The 25,697-nt window shown below is 39.2% G+C and overlaps 1 protein-coding gene across 3 annotated transcripts in view; it reads left to right on the plus strand.

The window, feature by feature from the left end:
* The window catches only part of PTK2 (protein tyrosine kinase 2), a 222,910-nt gene that overhangs the window by 34,183 nt on the left and 163,030 nt on the right, over positions 1 to 25,697 (plus strand). Inside the window, exon 3 of one of the 3 annotated variants that reach the window (XM_042786022.1) lies at positions 9,826 to 9,852. The exons of 1 other annotated variant lie outside the window; for it this stretch is intronic. The gene's annotated coding sequence lies outside the window, so the exon portion shown is untranslated. Of the gene's footprint in view, positions 1 to 9,825; positions 9,853 to 17,681; positions 17,694 to 25,697 lie in introns of those variants that run through there. One more of the 3 variants, XM_042786004.1, reaches the window with a different exon arrangement.

The raw sequence follows: 25,697 nt of genomic DNA on the forward strand, positions 1-25,697 counted from the left end.
CAAGTGTTAAGTGGTTAAGGAGGTATTGCTCAGAGTGTTTGTTCCCCTAAATGCATTATGTCACATCTGCATGTTGAAGTGTATCCGCTGTCTTTTGGCAACTTTCTTCATTTTGTGAGATCTATCTGGATTTTTTTTTCCCATTGCCATGGCGTTTGCATACTCCTAAGAACTTAATATCGCTTGCAGACTTGGAAGATTTCACTTACCTGTTTTGTGATGCTGAATAAAACCAATTCTTAGGGACCCTACTCTAGTCTCTTCTCTATCCATAGGCAAAAGGTGTATATAGTACTTGTGTACTTGTCGAGAATAAATTCTTTATCTGAGTTGCTCAGATAGTGCATGTTCTGTAACTCAATGCGTAATGAGATTGATCTCACCTGCCCTAAGTAATGATTGGGTAATTACTCTTGCTGCTCTTAACCTCCTTGAATGTATCTTCCACCAGAACTTTTTCATACTGTTCAGTATGCCTGCTCTAAAAGTTTGCTACTGATGGCTGGATAGAGAGATGCAAGTCAGTTCAGATTGCGGTAGTGTGGGAGCAAGCTGCAGGGTTCTAACATGACCAGCTTCTATCCCTTGGCTCCCCAAACTCCACACCCTGCCGTTGGGTAGGTACCACTACTTGCCTGCCAGCACATTAATCCCAATATGTTTCCCTTACAAGGGCTCAAAGCCACTTCCACAGCCATCATTCTCTTTTTCCCCAGGTAGCCAAGGTTGAGTTCGAGCTATGGGACATTTTTCTGCTACACCAGTTACCCCTATCCTGTTTAGAGTTTTCCTTGACTGTCTAATTGCAAACTCATTGGCTTGTAGCTTATTCAAAACACTAATTTGGGCCCCTGTATCAATTAAAAATTCAAAGTGTATTTGTCTTGAGCCCACAGGGGTGGGATATGTATATAAGGTTTCTTGTCGGTGGACCATTGGGAGGAATTCACCCTGCAGAGTGGATGGCCCAACCCCAAACTGTGACTTCTAGTTTAACTCCATCAGTTCATTTTACAGGGGCGTGAAAGGATTAGTTACACTGTCCTGAGAAAGGGAGGTTGCCCATATTTCCTCTTGGATCTTAGTTTTGCCTTCTAGCAATTCCACCAGCTTCTGAATATGGTTGGTGGATTGCCTGTGCAGCATCGCCTTGGGTACTCCTAGTGTTAAAGCTTCACATCAAAGGTCATTTCTTCCTAGATCATGGATCTGATCTGATCTACCTTGGGAGGGGCTCAGGCTCCTGGCTGGGAGACTGTTCAGGGTGGGGATTTCCAACTAGCTTGCCAGACCTTCCTATTACCATATCTGCCACTGCCCAGCTCAGTCCATCCCATCTTGTGCCCCTGAGTAACTATATCATGTAGCTCCTCCACCCAGGTGAGTACAGGCCCAGGGAGATTCTGAAGGTCTTGCTGATTATGTTCAATGGCCTCCTGAATCCTCTCTCTGACTGGACGTGTATTTTTAAAGCATCCAGTAGTCCCCTAATAAAAGGTCTAAGGTGGCTGGAGTCCACCGGTGCAGCCATCAGTATCCCTTACTGATCTCTTTCGTACGTTGCCTGAACACAAGCAGCCTTTCGTGCTCCTTTTGCCAGCTCTGGCACTCTCTTTATCTTAATAGTAATAGGTTCCCCCCCCTCTCCTTGGGGTTCACACCCCACTGGTGCAGTAAGCTATGGGAGATGTTATCAACCGGTCACCTGCTGACCTGTCACTCAGAAACACTCCTGGGCCCCCAAATCACCTGCTCAAAAACATCCAATCTTCCTCAGCAGAGAAAATGCCCACAGATATTTGGTTTCTGTTACCTGGCATGCATGCAAATTTAGCTTGTAATTCACTGAGCTTGGATCCTGCCCAGGGGTGCTACAGACAGTGATTCAGGGGTTCCTGCCCTGCAGGCCCATGTGCTTCTCTGTTTTAATAAGAGGTCGCATGTTCTTTTTCTCTAACTCTTCTACTTCTGAATTATTTTCATCAGGGTCTGCACCCGCAATCAATCTCCGAATTTGGATAATACTGGGAGGCTTTTTTGCTTGTGCTAGCATGACCTCAATTTTTTGTTCTAATAGATGCATGTGTTCTCTTTCTCATTTCAGTTCTCCCTTTAAACAATCTATTTCCAATTGTGGTGGTTTTTTTTTGTTTTTTTTTTTTTTGTTTTTTTTTGGTGTTTTTTTTGTTTGTTTGGGTTTTTTTTTAATTATCCTTTGCTAATCTATCAATAATTATTTTGTTCTTGTGCTTGAATCAAACAGGCAGCTAGGATGGCACACATAGTTCCTTTACCTTAGCCATCTTGACTATTTCTGCAGCATTTTTCTATTCTATGACCACTGATGGGTTGAACCACTTACCCATTTTTCACCTGGGGGAGAAGGGCTACAGCTGTGCCTCTGTAGTAATTCCTCTATTGACATCCTGCCAACTACACCAATTTAAATGTTGTAGAGGCTTACAAAATGAAATTAGGCAGATGACAAACTCAAAGGAAATTTATTTTAACCAAAATCGTTTAGCAGGTGATAAACCAGAAATTAAGCCTGTTCTAATCACAATTGCCCAGCACTCTGACAGACATTAATAAACCATGGGTTCAACATCCCACATGGAATTAATTACTACATAGCCAATTTAAGATCCTAAGCTTGGAATGACTCAAAGTGTGCAATCACTCACCTAAAAGATGAGGGCTCTCAACCTTGAGGAGTTACCTTGGGCAGCATCCCAACCCAAGGGGAGAGTCCTCAGCCACCTCCCCGCTGCTCAGAAGAGACCGGGCTCCGTTTATGCCCTGGTCAGCAGTAGGTCTAGGCAGCTTGACCCCCAAACTGCAGCTTCTAGTTTTGACTTTTCCAATGGTTGAGAAGTTTCTAGTGTTGTTGTGGGGTGGGGAGGGTGCCCCTGCCACATTGGACATGCTAAATGATGTGCTGTAAATGAATTTAAAGTTTCCAGGTGCCTGCCCTTATAGTTCAGAGCAGAGTTCAGCTGAGAAGGAAAATGCATGTGGATTACTCTCAGCATCTTAATCAAGATTTGGATTTTTTTCAGTTTCAAAACCTAGTCTTGAAGAACCATAAGCAGAGTGATTTAGGAAGAGTTTCCCTCAGTGGGAGAGGGGAAACTGTGATTGGAAACTGTTGAAAGGTGTTTGTTTGTTTGGTTTTTTTTTTGTAGATCCTATGAACTAAGGAGACTAAATGTGACTTGCTTTCTTTGTTCACAGTGGGTGGGAAGCAGAAGGCATATATAAACAGAAGACTGGGGACAGTGAGAAGAAAGCACCAGTCAATTAGCTACTGATTTCTCCATTTGTTATCAGTTATGGAAGCAAATCTGAATTGAACATTCCTGAGGGACAAGTTAGCTGACACTTGTACTGTTGTAATAACAGTATGCTAATGTGTGTTTAAAGCTATTTGAGGTATGTCAGATATGGTGGAACTCAAACTGTAAATGTGCCTAGTACCTGTTTTGTCAACCAAACATACAGTCTGAAAAATTCTTAGTGTTCTCTGCAGTACTTCATTTGGTCCTCTAATTTTAAGTTGCGTTAATTTTGTGTTGCTTTTGTGTTTCAGAAGCAGCAGCTTCCTTTAGAACTAATAACTGGTTAAACAGAAGTTCTCAAAAGTACAGCATAGGCTGTGCATCTGTCCCAAGGAGGGTTTCATAGTGGCTCTTGACTACTTGCTAGTTAACTTTTTCAACAAATACAAATGAAAGCATTAAATAATTGCTGCTGATATTTGCAGTTACAGAATCGCAGACTGGTTTGGGTTGGAAGGGACCTTAAAGATCATCTAGTTCCACCCCCCCTGCCCTGGGCAGGGCCCCCTTCCCCCAGCCCAGGGGGCTCCCAGCCCCGTCCAACCTGGCCCTGAACCCTTCCAGGGAGGGGGCAGCCACAGCTGCTCTGGGCACCCTGGGCCAGTGTCTCGCCACCTTCACAGTGAAGAATTTCTTCCTCATATCTAATCTAAATCTGCTCTCTTTCAGTTTAAAACTGCTACCCCTTGTCCTATCACTACGCTTTCTGATCCCTCTCCACCTTTCTTGTAGGCCTCCTTTAAGTACTGGAAGGAATTTGAAGCAAAGATTTAAACAGAGATAATAACGGAGTACAGTGCAATATGGATCTCCTATGAAGTAGGCTTGTAAACAAAAGATATGTGGTTTTATACAGTGAATTTCTTCTGATCTGGCCAAAGCACGAGAAAAATGCTGGGAAGTTTTGTGAATGGAGGTACCTGTTCTATAATTGTCCCACTCTATCTCTTCCCGTGGTAACAGATAAAAATTTGCAGTTAATATTCGATATTCAGCTGCTGCTGTGCCTAAGGCAAATGCAATAAATATGTCAACAGGGGAAAAAACTCCATCTAAGCAAGCAAATGATATTTTTAATGCTGTTACGATTGGTGTATGAATACCGTGTCAGGTATTGGGGTTTGCAAATCAGGGAAGCTACTAAAAGCAAAAGTAGTTTGAGCATTTAAAGACTTGTAAGGATCATCAAATGGTTAGAAAAATGGGCCTTTGTAGTGAGCCATTTCTGCCTCTCATTCTACATAGCTAGTATAAGAAAAGATTTTATTGAGTTGTTCTTTAAAATTGCCCTAAAATTGCCTTAATGGGAAATGATATAATAAAGGGCTATTAACATTCAGTTCTGCAGATTGTTAAATTAGAAGTAGGTTAGATTTAGGTTAGAAACAAGGGATGCTCTTTTAATGATGAAGGAAAAAAATAGATCCATGGAACAATCTAATTGGTGGTTTATGCAATGTTTTAATCATATTGCAAAATGTTTTAACAGCTTTTCCTTAGCGGGTGTGCTGTCAGAATGAATTCATCATATCTCTAAGGTCTTTGCTCGATAGATCAGATGATCATGGATAAATCCTTGACTTTCTCAACAAACATAATTTTACAAAGCTGTCTTTTTGAAAGGTGTCTTGTGTTTTCTGCTTACTTATTTGCTCTTTCAGAACAGAAAAATATTTTGACATAGGCGATGAGATCTCAACTTCATTAAACATTAGTGGAACATCCAGCTGCCTTTTTAGCCTGCCAGAGAATAATAGGAAGGGCGACTTCCAGGCTAAGACAACATTCTTCAGCATCAGTCACGCAAAGGCTAAATGCTGAATATGCGCATGTATTCCTAAATTATTTTGGTACTGGGAAATACATTGGAAAATTGTGTCTTATGTTGAGTCTGTGATATTCCTACTTCAGTTGGAAGGATTGTTCTTGAATGACATGTGCTACTCGGCTTCCTGGAGACTGTGGTCTGTGGTTGCTTGTATGCTGCGAGCCTTTACTCTTTGCTAGAATGAGAGATCAGTTCATGAACTGAATATCTGAATTCCTTTCAAGGGAATACTGTTAGGTTAGAGTCAGTCAGTTACTGCTACAGGAGAACAAGATTAAATTTCTTGTGGTCTGCTGCTTACCACCGCTCTGGAAAGAGATCAGTGCTGCAGATGGGGTGAGAGTCTGAGCTTCTGTAGTTGTCCATGGAGCCATATTCTCATTTTACCTTGAGGTAGGAACATGAAGCTCACAAAATATTTCTGTTTTCGATGATTAGATGTTACTCTTGGAAAGAAGATTTAAAGTTGCGGCTCCATTTCCAAGAAGACATTTGAGGAAACTCTGCAATGCAAAATGCATAGTTTCACAAAAACAAATATAGTGTTAGAGATGTCCGGTACTCGAGGCATCCATAAATCATAGAAAAAGCAATTTGTGATGGGATCCACAAAGCCTATTTGAGGACTATACTGCCCCAAACCATCTCAATGGGTATAGAAATAAAACTAGTATTCTTTCTTTAAAATGCAGTATCTTTTTTGTTCCTCAGTGAATTCATATAGATAATTTGTTTCCTTGGCAAGTTTTTGTTGGCTGAGGAACTTTATTATTTTGTAGCACCTTTGCTGTTATATCTTCTTTCCTGTTCTGCTGTTGTCATCTGTGTATGGTATTACAGAAACTTTGGTTGGAAAGGGCCTCTTGAGGCCATCTGTTCCATCCTCCCAATATCTATTTGAGACAAAACCAGTTTTCCTTGAGAACTGATTAACCTTTACCGGGTATGTAGAAGTTTGTAAAGAACACGGTCCTAAAATCATTTTTCTTTCTGTCTGTTCAAACTGACAGTTTGCTCCCTACCTAGTAGCACAGTAAGACATGTAAGAATATAAATACAGAACATGACTGATCCCTTGGAAGTATCAATAGGAGTAGAAGCGCATGAAGAAGTATGATTAATTGTTAATTCCACTTTGAAGAACTACTTTGGAGCAGACAGGAGATGTAAGGTTGGTTCGTGTTGTAGAGCTGTAAATGTGGTTTGTGTGGCAGCATTCGCATGCATTCAGGAAATGAGAAAAGTCAGACCAGACCTCCAGCGTGTGAGGGAATCTTTACCAACAGGACAGCTCCCCCAAATGCTCTTGTCTCACCTTATAGTCACAAAACAGAGTAGGAACCTAACTTTTGTTCTTTGTCTTAAAATGTCAGCACTGAATGTCACTCTCCTATATAATTATCTGAATGCTATAATGTGCTTCAAAGAGGGAAAAGTTTTGCATGGCAAACAAAGCAAGTGTGTAAACGTGATCTGAAATGCATAGCTACCCAAATGAATAGTTTCAGTTTACTTCTCAGTGAATGAAGTTTTTAAAATGTTGCCAGAATCCATTAGTCTTTTTCCAGTGTTAGATATTAAATGAAAAACCATATTTGGAGAATAAAGCTAAGAAGTTTCAAGCCAGAGAAGATGAGAGCAAGCTGGGGGGGCAGGGTAAACCCAAGGGCAAGGTATACCATCAGAGCTGCTGATGTGACTCTTCAGCTAACAAATCCATGAAGGTAATGAACCTTTCACTGCCTGTTGTGGTGTCTGAGTGCACAAACACACACACAAAGAAATGGAATTGTTTCTTTTATCTTTGGAATTGTGACAGTGTTTGCTTCACATGCTATTATGAGTTGATACTTCTGTGGTGGCTGGTGTTTGCCAAAACTAAGATGTATTAGCCTATAGAGAACATTGTGCTTAATGGAAATCTTTGAAAAATACAAAAAAAAGTAACTTGCTAAGTACATTTATGCAATTTTGAGTAGACTGATATGACCTTCAGGCTTCAATTTCTTTTATACTACTTTTTAAAAATTAAGTGTGTGTCAATTAATCATAGAAAACAGTCTCTTACACTAAATTGTATTAGAAGAACATGTACTTCCAGGAAACTGTTCAGTATACTCGTCCCAGAGGTATAGCATCTCTTCAGTTAATACACTCATGGAACTAATTTTCAGTGGAACATGGAAGTAAGAAATCATTACAGTGTTTGACTTAAATATAGCAACAATCTTCATCTTGTAGTTGCCCCGTTTGGGTAGGTCCCAGTGCAGCAACAGGATCTACGGGAATGCTGGTGCCTGTGCGAGGAGAGAGCCCAGCGGAAGCGGTGGCTCAGGGGTTGGGGATAAGCACTAGAATATGATCAGGTCTTTCTTAAGTTAAAAATATGTGCATATCTTAGCTTCAGAGCTTTCCCTGGAGGTGTTTGAAATTGCATGGCTAAGTTCCTGGAATGTAAATTAATGTTTGCTGCCTATCTGTGTGTATATGATAATGTATTTTTCTGGTGGTTACGTTTACCGGTACTGTCTTGAAATCTGTTGTGTAGGCACACTTAACCAAACAGCCTGCTTCAAGAGTAATAAATGTTGTGATAAAACATTTCCAATAATTCAAGAAATAGAAGAAAATTTTAATGCAGCTTATAATTTTTTGTAAATTTTTTGTAGTAACTTAAATTTTTCAACATTCTTCTTAAATTTTAATTATAAATTAAATTTAGAGATTAGTTTCTATCACTGTAGAAAACTTAAAATTAAATACAGTATTTTCTATTCTGCAATTTTAGTTGGTTTGGGTGGCTACAGTTGTTCATGTTCTATGTCCTAGTGACAAGCAGGAACTTTTTTGCAACTATAAAAAAGTGCACGGAAATGATTAACCATGTAAACAGACAAAAAGATGCAACATTTCTCTTCATTTAACTTTCCAAATAAATTGTCACTGCAACATATTTTTCTACTGGAAGAAAGCTCCATTCCATACGCGCTGATCTGGATTCTGTGCAGGAGCTGCTGCAGAAGGCAACTTAAGGTTTTTCCTTCCTGCAGTTCATGCATCTTCCTCCTGTCTGGGTTTGTCCTATTTTAAGGCATTTCTTATTACCTAAGATGTTTTTTCTCATAAGCAGACAGCATGATGAGCATGTTTTAAATGTACTTTATTATCTTTTTAAACTTTATATTTTCTACCAGAACAAATCATGCAGCATTTTCTCTTGTGTTAGTGGTTTTTTTTGTTTGTTTTGTTTTTGTTTTGTTTTGTTTGGTTGTGGGTTTTTTTTTTTTTTTTTTTTTTTGGTGTCCTATTGCTGTTTTGATTTCATGTTTTAAGTTGGTTTCAACTTTGTGTCTTGCCATTTCATCATCTCCTCAGAGTACTGTAGTTAATTTTTGAAACTTTTAGTAGGCTGCCTTTAAATTTCAGGTGTGATTCTCTTTGGTATTCAAGTTTTATCATGTTTTGCAGCTGCAAACATGTATTGTAAATGAAAGCAAGCATGATGTTAAGAAACTGTTGCTGAGAGCATACATTTATTGCTACCTATTAGAAGTAACCAGGCTTAAAGCAGTGACCATTTGCCCTGATAATCTCTGAATCTGTTCCAGTTGCTGCACCAATGGTTAAAGTTCAGTATCAACATGGATTTTACACCAAATACAACAATTTTATTGCTCAACGTTGCTGCCTCCTTTTAACCAAATAACTGTGCAGACCTTTTTTTTAGGTTCAGTTCAGTTTTACTCATTTGTTTTACGAGTTCCTCTTTCTCGTCCCACCATACTTGTATTTATTTCAGCTTTTGTTAACCCCTTGATGTGTGTCCCCGGTCCTTGTTCTTGCAGACTTTTGAGTAATTCTTGATTTCTTTTTTCTTTGTGGGTTCTAGTTTCTGTTCTGAACTCTGATTGGCACCTCAAGTCCCAGTTACAGTCGTGTACTGAAATGACAAGTAGATGTATAAAATGCAGGCAGAAGGAATATAATGAATTGTAGCTTATATAAGTACCTACTCAGGAAAATTTAATGTATACGTATTTAGATCCATCTTTTTTTGGGTATAATTTTTAATATGATCTATTTAGACTCCGAGACAGTGGTTCTTGTAAAGTTGACTGCAGCTCAAGAGAGCCTTAGCATTGACTATAAAAATGTTCAGCAACCATGTCTCATGGGCCTCAGTGACAAAATGAGTCGCCTTTCTTTTATTTCTTGTGTTCCATACTTATCCACGTGTAAGTTTGTCTACCTTTTCTCTAAAGGTTTGGGAATAAAGAAGACATACAATAATGCCCTCTTCATATACAAAGACTAACCCTGACACTTCAGCTCTGAAATTATGCAGGTGATAGTGGTGAAATCTGTATGTAAGACTTAATTTGTGCTTAGTGACCTGTATTCTGCTGTAGTAATTGCACTCATTGTCTAGCAGTATAATCTTTGTCCTTCAGTTAGGTGGGCAAAATGTAATCTTGTTAATGAACAGGGTGAGACAAGGAAATGTTTTTCATTTGCACGTGGCATGCCTAGCAGCTAGCAAATTGCTTCAGATAATGTGCTTTATTAAACAAGTACGGCCTTGAAGAAAAATGATTAGGCCAATGCAATTTTGAAGCTATTTTTCCTTCTATTTCTAAATGTATTTCTTTATCATTACAGATATTTCGAGACTTTTCTTGCCAGCAGGTAAGCTCTCTTCTTTCACTTACGTCTTGATGTGACAGCAAGCAGCTTTTAAGGGCTTGCTTGAAATATAGTCATGCGTTTATATAATCAGAATATCGGTTCTTATTGGCACTGTCATGGTACTTAGTCATGTGGGGATCTGAGGTCAAAACAAAACCTGTTGAGGTACAGATTTTTTTACATTTAAGTAGGGTATTTTGACAAGGGGAGGAGGTAACAGAGATATATTTATATGCAGTTGTTAAATAAGCGTGTGATATAGTTAATGCTTGAAACGACTCAGCACAGCGTGTGATACAGCTGTCAGAATAACAGATTAGGAGCAGCCACAAATAGTTTTAGTGGTGAATCAGAGGGACAGTTTGCAAGGAAATGTGGATGGATTGTTTATGGGTGGAAGGAATCTCCCCAGGTGGTAGTGGGAAAGGTGACAGACACGTTCACTTCGCTGGGGTCACAGGTGACTTGTGCCAGAGCTGGAAATACCCCGCTGCTCTGTTGGACCCCGTGTCTCCTGTCAGTGGCCTTTAAAAATGAAGAAAAACCCAACCAAAACAACAACAACAAAAACCACCAAAAAAACCCAACCCCACTGACCTGATTTTTAAAAATAGCATTTTTCTTTATTGTTTGGTCTTTAACCAAGTATTAAGCTTTACAAATTCACCTGTGCTGTGGGCTCAAGTTGTGATGTAGAGCTCAGAATGAGGATGTCTTCTGCGTCCTAGCATTTTGTCCATCTATTCACCATTTGTAATGTGAATTCTAGAGTCATAATTGTAGTGCGCTTTTACTCCAGGTTGAGCAAGGAATTGGATACTAATTATCAGGGTTGCTGCCTTTTGTCCTTGCTCTGCATTGATGATTGTGCCTATGTATCCATTATTTCATTTTATTCTTACTGAGATGTGCTTCATAGCTGTCCACAAAATATTTTTTTACAAACGAGTGTCTAAAGTATAATGTTACTCAGTCAATATGAATCTTCTGCTGGGGTAGTTGCTCTTTCCCCTTTGAATCAAATGGCAATTTCAATTAAAAGCTTGATAGCTGCTACGTTGTCTTTCCACAAGAACTTTAGAGTAGCTGTTCTGGAAAAAAAATCACCTTTGCTTGAGGCAGTGAGGAGAACTCTAAATGTGGAAGAAGTTTTCTTTTAAGGAAGACATCTTCAAAATGATTTGACTGTTGGGAGCAGTTGTCAGGAAGGAAAGTGCTTGTGGAAAATACTGGAAAAATAAATGCCAGGTGTTTAGGTCAGGCTGACAGGAAGATAAGGGTTGTTGTGGGTTTTTTTGTTTGTTTGTTTGTGTTCCCCCCCCCCCCTTCAGCTTCTAAAACAAGGATGGATGATGATAATTCTTTTGAGTTTCCATTTGGGTCTTGGAGAAGTTTGGCTGGTACTGTGAACCTGAGTCACAATGAGATTATTCTTTTCAATTTGGATATGTCTGTGTGTGCCCCCTAATTGTACTTTTTAGCAGAGTCATTGAAGTACTGATAGAGGGCAGAAATTTGCCCAGGATTTTGAGATGGTAACCTTTTTCCATGGTATGCCAAGAGACCTTTATAGAGGGTAGAAAAACTGTACACCCTGGCTTGCCTGTATCAGGGGTTTGACAATATTCACTGATAAAAGAGCTAAGGAAACCTGTTTTAAAAAAAAGCTTAAAATTTATTTTCAGAAGATAAGGATGTGTCAAATGGAGTCCCACAGAGGTCTCACTTGCCCTGTGGTATTCCAGTATTTCCACTAATGACCATGGTGACTGACTTTATGTGCCTATTTAATCTGCCAGTTACACCAGTACAAAAAAAGTTATAAGCACATTGGATGATGGGATTAAAATCCAAAAGAAAATTGACAAATTGGACAAATAACCAGGATAAAAGATAGAATGCATTTGAATAAACATGAGGTTCTGCATTCAGATGGGAAGTTTTAATCATCAGAACTCATATTTGCAGTAAATAATGGTATTATGATTTCAAGTTCTGAATAACTTTTTTTTTTCCTGGGTGCCACTTTTAGCAATGGACAATAGATGTCACTAGAAATGCTCTCACTTCTGTCACCTGGTCTTAGTACCCTAAATTTGCATCACGATATGGGGAGAGGGGGGAGGGGGATTTTGTAGTGTTTGAAGACTTTGCCGTAGGGAGGAAGCTACTTAAAATGGTGTTTATTGTAGTGTCTTCTTTGAGGTTGTATTACTTGTAAACTAGTACAGTCAGTGCTATACCAAGGTCATCCAGGATGCTTCCTTTTCACTTTCATTTCATAGCAAAACCTTCTTGTAAAGAAGGAGTGTTTGTGCACTGTTGAATGCATTAATTGATTAGATTATTAGTTAAATTATTACTCAGGAGAGCTATCCTACATTAATCTGTATAATATGTTATTGCTTTGAAGTCTATGGGTAACTTGTTTTTTTAAGACCTTGTAATTGAGGCCGATACGAGCACAGAGAATTTTTGGAATGTGAACCAGCAGGGACTTGGAGGGTAACTTGCTAAAATATTATAATTTCAAAGCTGGATGGAGAGCACAGTACTCCTGTCTATATGTGAAGTTATCTTGGAACACGAGTGTATTCACAGTATGCCTGGAGAAATGAAAGACTAGTTCCCTTTGGTAAATGCAGTTAAACTTTGTCTCTTGGCGCTGTTGGGATTAAAAACAATCCCTCCTGGATTTTGTTGCTCTCTTAAACAGGTATATCATCTGTGTGACGTAGGTAAATTTTTCCTTAGACTCAGTCCTTTGTTCTTGATCCTGTAGTGCAAATAAGTATTCATTACCAGAATCAACAGTAAGGAAGCAAAAAGCTATATCCAGGAACTATACCAGATAGGTAGAGGAGAATGAAGACAAATATAATAAATGAGCATGTACTGGGTTTTCGGTTAAAAATGGAACAAAACATTCTCTCAGGATGGAATCTTAAGTACAGATGTTTGTTCTTGATGACTTTCTCTTTCAGAGAACATCTGGTGAGTCAAGTAAAATAGCATAAGGTACTGAAAAATTAATAGGAAATGAGCATCCTTTGTGTAGATTATTTCCAGATATGCAGTATATTTGAAGTCTGTCTGATGGTTTTGTGTGCACCTTTTTCATGTATAGTGTGCAATTTAGGTAGGCACTATCCACACACAGTCATTGTTATCTTGAAATACTAAATGGTTTTTGAGCTGATTTAAGTTCCAAGTGCTCATTTAGGACCAAAAAAAAAAAAAAAAGTTGTTGCACAATTTTAGTTCAACCTAAAGAGGTTGTACTTTCCGAATGAAAAACATGTCCTCATTCAGTCTTTCATTAGTGTGTATGGCCTTGCTTCTCACATACAGCCTGCTATTTACCCATTTAATTAAACCAAATTAATCTCCTGGCACTTTCCACAGAAGCACACTGCCTCAAAACAACCTGCTGCTGCTTTTTTTTCTTACCCACTGGATATGAGGTGGGGTGTTTAATGCTGTGCTGTGTAATTATATCTTTCTTATCCTAAATCAACACTTGCCTATGTGATGAACTTAAATATAGCAACTTGAAATGCAACATACTTTTTCAGACTAAAATTAAAGAAACCCACAGTGGCATGAATACGTTCTTATGATGTCAAAAGATGGAGAATTAAAAATCAGTTGAGGAATTGACAGATGAAGTTGCAGTAGCAAGAACTGACAGAATTGAGGATATGCAGAATTCTTAAAATAAATGTTCACATGTATTACAGGGGGTAATAAATTATGCAGCGATTATTCATGCAGCTGAGAACAAACTCAATAACATGAGCAGAGAACTGTTAATGTCCTTGCTTAAAAGAGAGTGGGGAAGTAACCAACTTTATAGTCAAAAGTAAAAAAGTACAAAGAGTGGCTTTTTGATTTGTCATGTCAGTTTTAAATAAGAACTAAATATAAGCTGCACAAAGACTGTAAACAGTTCCTCTTATGTCAGAATGTGTGATAGGATGCTTAAGGGATTACAGTAGGAAACCTGAACTGTCTTTTTCGCTAAATTAATACTTTCATCCCTTTGAAAATTGGGAATTGTTTTTTTCCTAGGAATCTCTGCAGATTTTATTAAGAATTCTGATTTTTATCAAACATTGAACTTAATTTTCATGTATTTATAATGGCTTTGGTTGTAATTTTTTAATTTGCACTTAGATTATTAGGTACTCTTATGAATGAAGGAGCACGGAACTGAAATGCTAGTGCTATTAAGTTAAAATAGCTGTCTGCATGCCCCTTATGGGTCAGAAGATATGAGAAGTTTCTTCTCTGCACTCCCATCCATATTTTATAGCTAATGTCCACACAAGTCAATAGCAACAGCATGGTTTGGTATGAAAAAGGTTAACATTGACCTATGTAGTATTGTTGAGATGATGAAACATATTAAAGAACACACTAAAAGTTAGATAACTTAGAATTTCTTCTTTTTCTTCTTGAAATTGGTGTTCTAACTTATCTTTTATTTGTAGTGGTTGGCCTTCACCTGGACTTTAAGTTGCTGATCACAATCCTTTGAGCCTGACAGTCCAGACAGTTTCTAGGTCATTTCACCATCCATTTATTTGGTCCATACTTCATCAGTTTGTCTGTTAGGATGTTGTCATGGGAGACAGTGCTGAAAGCCTCGATGAAGCAAACAACCAATATCCCTCATCCATGAAGCTAGTACTTCCATCACAGAAGTCTTATCAGGATGGTCAGGCATGATTTCCCCTTCATAAATCCATGCTGACTGCTTCTGATAACTGTCTTGACCTCATATGTTTAGAAATGGTTTACAGGGTTATTTGCACCCCTGTTGTCAGGAATGGAGGTAAGGCTAACCTGCCCATAGTTTCCAGACCCCCTCCTTGCCCTTGAAGACAGGAGTTCCATTTGCTTGCTTCCAGCTGTCAGCAACCTCCCCTGTTTGTCATGACAATCTGTAAAATGGTTTATAGTTAAGAAACTTGCCCTGGCTGCAGATCATTACTTTTTCTGGGAGTTTATATAGGGATACAGTGGCGGGGTAGTAGGGATACAATGGGGTAGAAGGAAAGAAGTTTCTTTACAGAGTATTGAGAGTAGGATTAAAAAAAAAAATTAGGACATAAATCAGGAGTTTTGGGAATGATGTGGCACCCCTAATCATAGAATGGTTTGGGTTAGAAGGGACCTTAAAGATCACCTAGTTCCAACCCCCCTGCCATGGGCAGGGACACCTTCCCCCAGCCCAGGGGGCTCCCAGCCCCGTCCAACCTGGCCTTGAACCCTTCCAGGGAGGGGGCACCCACAGCTTCTCTGGGCATACAGTTCCAGTGTCTCTCCACCCTCATAGTAAAGAATTTATTCCTTATATCTAATCTAAATCCACCCTCTTTCAGTTTAAAACCATTGCCCTTTGTCTTGTCACTATATGGCCTTGTGTTTGGATGCTCAAAGAAGGTGAAATTGGATGTATTTATCACTTAATGGGACTATGACATGATTGCATGAGGACATACTAAGGAGTAAAAGCTGATGACATGAAAGGTCCTTCGGGTCCTATGCCTAGTGTTCCTCTAAATGTTAACAAGTTGGTTTAATATCCTGAGAGTTTAAAACAAACAAACAAAAAAGCAGCAGTTCAGCACATTCCTCTGTCATCTTGTCTGTAGTTCTGGCTCCCAAGGTTTTGAGGGTGAGGATTGTTCTTGCTTACTCCTATGCAGTCATCTTGAAGTGGTAGAAGAACTCCAGTAGGCAAGGGTGCATCATATACAAATTGTAGTACTTGAATATATAGCATGTAAGATTTGTTCTTCTTTGTTCTAATTCAGTGGCATTTTAGGACAAATTGGAAATTCTTATCTGCTTCCTTAAAAATTAATATTATAAATGATGTCTTTTAAATAGGAATTTTGCAATTTGGAGGGATATAGATATTCTTCCAAGGGAAAATTGTTCAACTTCTTTTTGCAAGTGACAGATAAACGTGTGGGTGAGAATCAGTTCTGCTCCACTCTGGATAACTTGAAATATCCTGATTCTAGTTACGCAGTCCGGCTTCGAATTAAGGCATCTGCACATTTTCTCTGTTCTTTTAGGTAGTGTACTACTTAATTTTATTCCTAGTTGGGAAGGTTTGTTTTAGAAATACCAATGTTGTGTATATTCTCTCACTGAGGATGATGGATGGGAAACCTGAGCTTCAGTGTCATACAGGCACCTGTTGACACTCCGGCAGGTTTTCCAGGAAGAAGTTTGTCAGTCGTCAGTTTGAGAGGTGTGTAATTTATATCTCACATAGTTAGGGGTGCAGGGAAGGCGGATCGTCTGCTTTATATTAAACATAATGAGAATTGACATTCTTCTTTAAAAAAAAAAAAAAAAAAAAAAAAAGAGAAGGAAAAAAGACAAGTTTTTAGACAACATAGAAGAACACCCTGAAAATAATTTGGGTGCTTTTTTGGAGGGGAGGAAAGAAACCACCTGGGACAGAATCTATTTAATTTTACGGATTTTGGTCAGTAGTAATATCAGAGGAATTGCAGCAGGCCTTAGAACTATATACTACATGCTGGCAAAAAAAAAACCAACTTGTGGTAATGTTTTGCTTAGAACAGGATGCTTATTTGTTATGAGAAGATGTTTACCTGTTTTGGAGTCAAAGGAATGCAAACTGAAAATGGCTATTTGTGGGTTCTGTGCATTAAATATTCTCTTTCATTCTGTTGAAACAAAATGGGTGTCTAGGAACTCACAGTTCAAATTCAGCTGAGGCAGTTTGTAAGTGAAGTGAAGAATGTTCATTCCATACTGTACACCCACACGTATGTTCTTGCTGGCAACGGTAATGCAGAAAAAGCTGAAGGGACATTGATAAGGGTCATCCAAGCGATATACTTGATCTAGATCTAAAGTATAATTTTATCTGGAGTCTGTCAGGGTTACAGAAATGTGACATTTCTCATGTTTCCACAGGAGAAACTAATTCGTGGCTTTGGTGAGTAGCTGTGTAATGAATGCTCTTGCACTTCTCCCAAGTGGAGGCTGCCACTGGCTTGCAGTAGAGAGGTGGAGCTGGTTTACTCATTTCAGTGGGTACCTTTGCAAAGACCTGGCTGAGTGTCCCTGTTCAAGCTCAGTAAATCAAACCCTGCTGGAATGAGACATCCTCATAGTAGCAGAATGTTGTCTGTTTTGTACTTACTGTGTGTAAACAGCAAATTAATTTCCAGTGCTGTAGTTGAGCATCAGCTGGAGAGAATTGCTTTTACATTGTAAGACCAACTGTACTTGCTTTAAGAAGTGTGCCCCTGCTCCATTACCATGGGACACTGATTGCAAATTTTAGAAGAACTTTTAAAGGGTATTTGTCAAGGGGTTAGGAACTTACAGGGGTTTTCTTTGTTTGTAGTGTAAGGGTTTTTTAGATTATAAAAGTTTTTGTATAAGTAAGGTGGGGGGTGGGTATCTGCTAAGAGGACTGGAGAATTCATCTATCTTCTCTTACAGGAGAAAAAAAACCCCACAACTCTAGATGAGAGCCAGCCTTGCAAATGGAGGACAGTGAGCTATAATTAGGACATCATAGAAACATAGAACGGTTTGGTTTGGAAGGGACCTTAGAGATTTCCAGGGTGGTTCCAAACCCCCCGCCATGGGCAAGGACACCTTCCACCAGACCAGGGGGCTCCCAGCCCCATCCAACCTGGCCTTGAACCCTTCCAGGGAGGGGGCAGCCACAGCTTCTCTGGGCATACAGTTCCAGTGTCTCACCACCCTCACAGTGGTTTCTTCCTTACAGGTAATGTGCATCTACTCTCTTTCAGTTTCAATCCATTCCCCCTCGTCCTGTCACTGCACTCTCTGATAGAGTCTCTCCCCATCTTTCCTGTAGCCCCCTTTAAGTACTGGAAGGCTGCTATAAAGTCTCCCCAAAGCCTTCTCTTCTTCAAGCTGAACAACCACAATTCTCTCAGCTTGTCCTCATAAGTTAGGTGCTCCAGCCCCCTGATCATCTTCACGACCCTCCTCTGGACCCACTCAAGCAGGTCCATGTCCTTCTTATGTTGGGGGCCCCAGAGCTGAACACAGTACTGCAGGTGGGGGGTCCCATGGCACTGGAGAGGGAAAATCCCATCCCTCAACCAGCTGACCACACTTCTTTTGATGCAGCCCAGGATACGGTTGGCTTTCTGGGCTTCAAGCGCACATTCCTGGCCTCATAATCAGCTTCCCATCCACTAATACCCCCAAGTCCTTCTCCACAGGGCTGCTCCCAATCCACCCATCGTGCCGCCTATATTTGTGCTTGGGCTTGCACCAACCCATGCGCAGGACCTTGCACTTGACCTTGTTGAACTTCATGAGGTTTGCATGGGCCCACCTCTCCAGCCTGTTCAGGTCCCTCTGCATGCCATCCCTTCCCTCCAGCGTGTCGAACACACAGTTTGGTGTCACTGGCAAACTTGCTGAGGGTGCCCTCGGTCCCACTGTCCATGTCACCAACAAAGATATTAAACCTCACCAGTCCCAACACCGACCCCTGAGGAACGCCACTCGTCACTGTTCTCCACTTGGACATCAGGCTGTTGACCGCAGCTCTCTGAGTGTGACCACCCACCCAATTCCTTATCTACCGAGTGGTCCATCCATCAAATCCATGTCCCTCCAACTTCGAGACAAGGATGTTGTGTGGGACAGTGTCAAATGCTTTGCACAAGTCCAGGTAGATGATGTAAATATCGTGAATGAGAGATTCTCTTGCTTCTTTACAACACAGAGTGTTCAGTGGCAGTCACTGAAAGTATCTTGTTTTGGTGTGGAATTACTGAAGGAAAACATGAAACTTTGAAAACTGAAGAAATGAGTAATTGTGGTGTATAAACATGTTCTTTACTCTGTCCTGTGAGCAATATCCTGATTATGCCCATGATACATAAACTCTGTTTTTTGTAAGAGTACTCCACAGAAAGTACAGTTTCTGTGAATTTCTGTAACCCCTTCAACTCTTGCAGTTCTTTCAACTTAGATGAATAATACACTTAACAGGTTTCTCTGTGAATTTCTGTTAAACCCACACGCCACATTGGTTTCTTAACCAGTTACATTCCTGCTGTGGAAGCAACCAAAATGACTGAGCCTTCGTAAGGTTTTCAAGATGTTACTTTTTTTTTTTTTTTTTTTTTTTAGTTTTTTTGGGGTTTTTTGTTTCTCCCTGCTGCTAAAACACAAAGTTATTGGAAAGGAGGGTTTTTTCCATCCCTCCATCGTGTCAAGAAGTTAATACTAGTGGAATTGGATGAGACCTGAAACTTTATGGGATGATTACATTGGAGATGGTTGCTGTGGTGTCAGAGAGTGTTAGTACCCAAGGTTTTCATAACAGCAACTGTAAAGGAAGGGTGGGGATGACAGTGTTACTGAAAGAAAGATTCTGAAAATCAAGCTGGATCTTGTGTAGCTGGTTTATACCAAATGCTAGTTGTTACAGTATGTTTTTTGTTCTGTGAGACCTGGGTTGGGAGTGGCTTAGGATCTTCTCCCAAAATACACATAAGCTTGTTTGAGGTAGAGCATCATAAGCTACAGTGAACGGAGAGGAAAAAGAGTGCGTGGCTGAAACTTCTGTCAACTACTTTGTTAGAAGTTACGCCTAAAATGAACATAAAGAAAGGTTTATATGAGCTTTCCTTTAGTTTATTTTTACATCCTTGACAGCTCTTAATGTATAGGTCCACTGCTCTGCTTGTGTAATTGGCTAATAACTTTTTATTCCTGCAAGGTTTTTTTGCTCAGCAGAAGACTGGAAAAAGGAATTAGAGAGAAAAATTGTAGATGTACCTATGACTTCTTTCAACCCCCCCTTCCCTTTTTTTATTTTCAGGAGGTAAAGAACATATTTAAGAAAATATCTCAACAGCGTAAGATAGCTGTGATGTTGCCTGCAGGCCTTTTCCCTGGGAATCAATAATTTGAATATGAAAAACTGTAGAAGTTATTTTGGCAGGCATGAAGTGGATGTTCATCATGTTTTCATAAGGAGGGTTCAAACTTAAGCAACAACAACAAAGTCTGTTCTTGTAATAAGTGCTTTTTTCCTCAGGACTTTATTCTAGCAAGTGGTCAGAATAACAGAAGTGGGGTGTTAAATACCTTTGTTTCCATTGGTGGGTTGGACTTACACTTTAGTTGGATATGAAACTAATTAAGAAATTTTCAAGAAACTGTTTAACTATGGCATAAAGATGTTTTCCAGATCATATCTTCATTCACTAATTATCCCTTTTAAAAGATCTGTAAAGTTTCTAGTTAGTCTTCATTCAGATTATTTCTGATTTTTTTTTTTTATAGGTTTATTTTTTTTCCACAGCAGTGTGTGATAACTTTTTCTGTGAAAAGCTTAGTGTAAGAGAAATATTGAAACTATATTTCCAGGATTAATAGACTTTATGTTGTGATGGAGATTTACCTGCTTTTTAATTAAAGCTATAAAGGCTGGCTGGACCAGGGTGTAAGCACACCTGGTTGTGGTTGTTTTTCTGTTTCTCCTGCAGACACTTTACAAACAGCTCCAGCAAAATGGTTCTATGTCCAGGCGACAAGGCTTTTAGTCTCAGTAACATGTTATTGATTAGTATTGAAATTGCTGCTGCCTGTTCCCTGGTCACCTATGCATCCTCCCAGATGAGGAGTAAAAGGTGTTACTGAAACTCGAGGCCTTGTGGTAGAGAAAGGTGGCGGAGCCAAATGATACAGTAAGATGTTAGAGGTAGTCGTGATTGTTGAGGGTCTGGAAACATCAGTAACTGAATTAGAGATTTTTTTATACAGAACTTCTTAAAGAAGGGCTTTAAGTAGAAATTTGAAGGACAGTGATCAGGCTTTGTTTAGTGACCTGCATCCTTTAAAACTTGAGGGGGAAAAGGAAGTCTGTCATTCTATTCCAAGGCAGAATTGAGGAGACTGAAGTCATTCCTTGAAGATATTTAAACTATTAAAATGGCAGCTTCACAGCTCTTTCTGGAATTTAAAAATTATTACTATGCTTTCATTTCGGGGTACTTACGCATCTCTACTACCATATTAAGTTTACTATAGTTTGTTATCTATGTCTTGGTGACAGGACAAGGCTTATAGTCTTCCTTTGTTTATGCATTCACTGATTTTTGTCCCAGTCTCTTGTTCTTTAGCTTTAGTATTGTGTCTTGGTTGAAATGCATCAAATGGGATTGTGGAGACTTGATACCACAGGTTTTTTGGAAGTGGTACTTGACAGTTCAGTACTACACAAGAGATGAGCTCTTGGCTCTGTCAGATGCTGTTATGTGCTGACAGTGTTGTTCTGTGATATTTGGTAATGTAGGTCATTCAGGCTGCCCTCAGAAAGTTTGTTGGGTTTTGGTGGCTTTTTTTTCTTAATGTTTTGTCTACTGTTTGAAGACACAGGATACTTAGTATCCTTTACCCTAGATCTGAAGAAGGGCTGTGCCCCAGAAGTTCGCTCTTTTCCAGCTCTATCAGTTGGTCTTGTAGATCTTGGTCTAGCCTAGTTTAATGATTATAAGAGCATTCTTGAATGTGTTCTAAGCTTCATCAAAACACCGCCTTTCATGCTGAAGTTGTCCTCAAGTCAACAGATAAAGTTTAGTGCACTTAAAGTTCAGCTGCGTTTGGAGCTGCAGAGAAGGGGTTGGATTGGTCTGCTCATAAATTTATGTATTACGAAAGGATGCAGGCTGGGGATATTTGCTGTCTTTGAAATACTGAGTGCTGTTTCATCTAGTTTCACAGCTGGTTAGCTAAACTAATGAGCTTTATTTGGTGGTGAGCTCCTGGAAGCATTTTTAAAACCAAGCGACATGCTCTTGTGTTTTCTGAACACTTTGATACCACTCTGCAGGCATTTTCATAGGTCAACGGAACTTGTTCAACAGAATTGTGCTGACGACAAGCTGTCTTGTGTAATTGGAGAAACAAATGAGGCTGTTTAAGGTGGTGGATTTTGCATCAAATAAAAGGTTTTGTGTTAGCTGAAGATGACCTTTGATTCTCCATAAGAGCATAAAATGACTGCCTGAGGAACTGCTCCTTGAAAGTTTATTTGTGAAGCAGCGATATAGGTGAAAGCTCTTGTAAAGTCAGTGTCCCTTCTTGGTATAAAATTGGGGGAGGGATTGATTAAAGTGAATAGGAATTTAATTTTCTGTGGTTTAGAGGATCAGCTACACCTGGGCTCTATTGGAGGTTCTAAACAAAACATCAAACTCTATTTGTTGGAATTTCTCATGCAACAATTTTGAATCCAGATTATGCTAACTGGAGGTGGAGAGGGGGATTTACGTCTATTCAACAATATTTTGTTATTTTTTAAATACACTAGTCTTTGCTTAATAGGTTAGGCACAGAATTTGCTTGGTTAGTAGAGCAGTCTTATAAAACTTTAAAAAGATGTTATGTAAAAATTAATTTTTAATTTTCTGTTTTCTTAGGCTTGAAGGGTGTCAACACTGGCTTGTTGATTTGATTTGTTACACTGGAAGTTTAAAGTTACATAGCTACCTGGTTTAGCCTGTGTTTATTTATACATAGGGGATTTGTTATGCTACTCCTTAACTAAGTGTATAACGTTAACTGTTCCACTGGTGTGTTCTTAAATGTAAATGGAATAATGTTGCAGTATTGTGAGCTGAAGGATTATTTTTTATGCAGTTTGCAGTTGCATTTAGTGGTTTGGAAGTCTGAGAAATTACTAATGTTATATTTGTGTTTTATGTAACACTGTAACACTTTGAATATTACATACTTCTGAGGTGCAGTGATACATAAATCACATACAGCTCTTAGTTATAAGCATCTCTTTAGCATAAAGGTTTTTGGTAAGCTGTTGTTCTAACTATTTAGCATATGGAGGAGAAGCAGGACAAGGGAGACATGTCTAGATTATACCATTTCTGGTAAAATAATTGGACCCTCTGTGGCGGTACAGCCTTCTTACTTTCTTTTGTGTAACCATTTATTAGATATATGAGAGAGAAAGCAACCCAGATATGAACAGACACTGAAGAGACTTGCTGACCTACAGGCAACTTCGTTTTCATATATCCCTCTTAAAAGATGTGACCAACTATTTCTACGTTACCCTTGAATTAATGAGGAAGGATTTTAAGAAGCATCTGTAAGGTCGACTGATCACCCATGGATCCCTTCCACAGAACAGAAGTAATCCTTGCAGAATGCTTTTCCTTTAAACAGCATCAAAGGGGTGAGGTCCTCCCCCTTCAGATACCTTCTACTGTGTTTACCTCATAAATAGAAGGTTTTCTTAAAGGAGGCTTTATAAAGTTAGGAAAGGTTCTGGTGACCATTCTGGATAGCTTTGTCTCACTCCTCCTGCCACCGCTCCTCTTTCTTTCTCCCTGTCAGAGAAGGTTGGCAAGAAGCTGTGCAAACTGATAAGCACAGTGAGCCTGTCACAGAGCAAAATTATCTGACTTTATTTTGCAATAGAACAAGGAGCTAGGTTCACTTTTTCTCCTCTTAGTTTTTCAGGTCTCCATGAAGCAGATTTTTGCTTTAATCACTGGAATTGTGAAGGAACTTCTAAAAGATTTCTTGAGGATAGCAACATGTTTGTTTGTTCATGGTGTTGTGTGTGTGTGTTTTGGTTTTGATGTTTTTTTGTTTTGGTTTGGTTTGGGTTTTTTTTTTTTTGTTTTTGTTTGTTTTTTTGTAAATAGCCTAGAACATGAAGAGGCAGAAGATTGGAATCTGTGCCCTAAGGAAGGAGTCATTTTAAACCATTCTCAGTTTTCATGGCATTGACTTCATACTTCTCTACAGTAAGCCTTCAAAAAGTAAATGGAAGGAAGTGGGAGAATATGAGCGGGTTAGTCCACCTACAAGAAAATCTGCTACAACTTTCATGCCTGAAAATTAATACAACCCGTATGGATTTAAAAAATGGCTAGTCTTTATTTATGAAATAATAAAAATAAAGTTAACTTAGTGGTCCTTCTAACATCTGTTGTCTTAACAGCATGGGCTAGGAGGCTGCATGCTGTCTGCTCTGTTGCTCAATGTCAGAGGATCCTTTGGAAAGGGAAGTACGGGAAACTTCTTTAAAACTACATTCTTCCAGTGCTCTACCAGCATCCTGCTCTGTCTCCCTTCCCTACCTCACTACTAGCAATAGGTTGAGATTTAAAAATAAAAGCAGTGAATTCTGTCAACAATTATTTTAAAATGTAGTTCAGAGGATGGTAAGGCTAATTAGCTGACCATGGCCCAGAAGGTGATAGTATTGCTTTAAAACTTTGTGCTTTTCAGGAACACCCTAGATGTATTCTGTTAATAGAGCTCACCAAATGCAGAAAGATAACAATGAATTCAGTTCTGGATTGAATTTATGCCAGAAGAACGTCTTAAACTCATTCTAGAACATAAACTGCTTTGAGTCTCTGCTTATGTTGGGATACTGGCATCGTCTGGTCGGTTGAAGCACTGTAATGTGAATCTTGCAGCATATTTTCTTTTCTTCCTGGCTATGGACTGCCCCAGGTTGAAGCTAGGAGGTGTGAGCTTCACACTGTCTTACTCGTTCAAATCTCAAGCATTTTCTGAGCAAGAAATCTTAAAGCAGATGCCACCGGAAATTCAAAATGAAGACTAAAATCACAAATCCAACTTTTTCATGTGATTGATGGGAACCTCACAAAAGAGCACTTAGCTTTAGAAGCAATGGATGTTACTAATAGTTTGCTTTGCCTTTTTTTTTAAATTGTTTCTGCAAGGTTTATTTCCTAAATTGTCTTTACCTTTTTCCTTCAGGAGAGGAGTCTGATCTAGAGCATGGAATTAGTTTGTCCATATTGCAAAGAGTCAAATGAATTCACGGAGATGATGCTGCTTCTCAGTTGCGCTGAATTATTTCTGTCGGAGGACTGAGGTTGGATTTTGACACTCAAAATGTCAATTGTCTTTCAGTTTTATCTGTCAGAATGCTTGTAGTTAAATAAGAGAGAACATCTCCAGTGTTAGTATAATGATGACTGATCTTCTCAGTCTTCAGTGATCCTTTGAATTCATGAAACCTGTCATCCTTGTTCTCTGTTATGCCCTTTGGCAAAAGGTGTTCAGGAGAAGACTGTATACTAGAGAACGTGTGGGTGGAGGCACAAGGGGCTGCTCGTGGACAAGGATGATAGATTTAGAGACCAGGTAATCCAAGGCAGATTTCTAGGACAGCCTTAGTAGGCTTGATCTTTGTGTAAGGTAGACTTCAGGAGCCATGATTCCAAATTTGATGTAATGGTGATGCACCATTTTTCAGTAGTTTGTGTGAACAAAGGAGAAGATGTTGACTCTGGCTAAAGGGAAATTCAGGGCAGATAATCTTTTCCACTCTTACAATATTATGCACACAAAGTAGAGTAATTAAAAAAAAAAAAAAAGACAACATAAGGAACAAGCTTGAGAGAATGAAGATTAATGAGGATTACAGTTCAGTTTCAGTGTCTGGAGAGCACATTTGCAGAATTCTGGATACAAACGTGGAAAAAGCAAATGAATTAGGATGCAGAAGATTGTCACATGAGCAGTAAACATGTTTTAATTTTTAGAACAGTCATCAGGCACTCTTAGCTTTACAGGCTGTTCTGCAATTGTCTCAGTAAAAAGCATTTGTGGCTTTGCAAAAAACCCCTCCACTTTTCCTGAAGGCAAACTTGGTTTGGGAGCTCTCATTTTTTATTAGCAAACTGAATACAATGAAGAAATGTTCTTCCATCTCTTACATCAATATGCAGATCTTCTTAAAGTAAATGCATTTGTTCAGCTTCTAGTAACTACTAGAGGGA

Source organism: Tyto alba, unplaced genomic scaffold (assembly GCF_018691265.1).
Source record: "Tyto alba isolate M040663 unplaced genomic scaffold, T.alba_DEE_v4.0 Super-Scaffold_9, whole genome shotgun sequence".
NCBI classification, from domain to species: domain Eukaryota; kingdom Metazoa; phylum Chordata; class Aves; order Strigiformes; family Tytonidae; genus Tyto; species Tyto alba.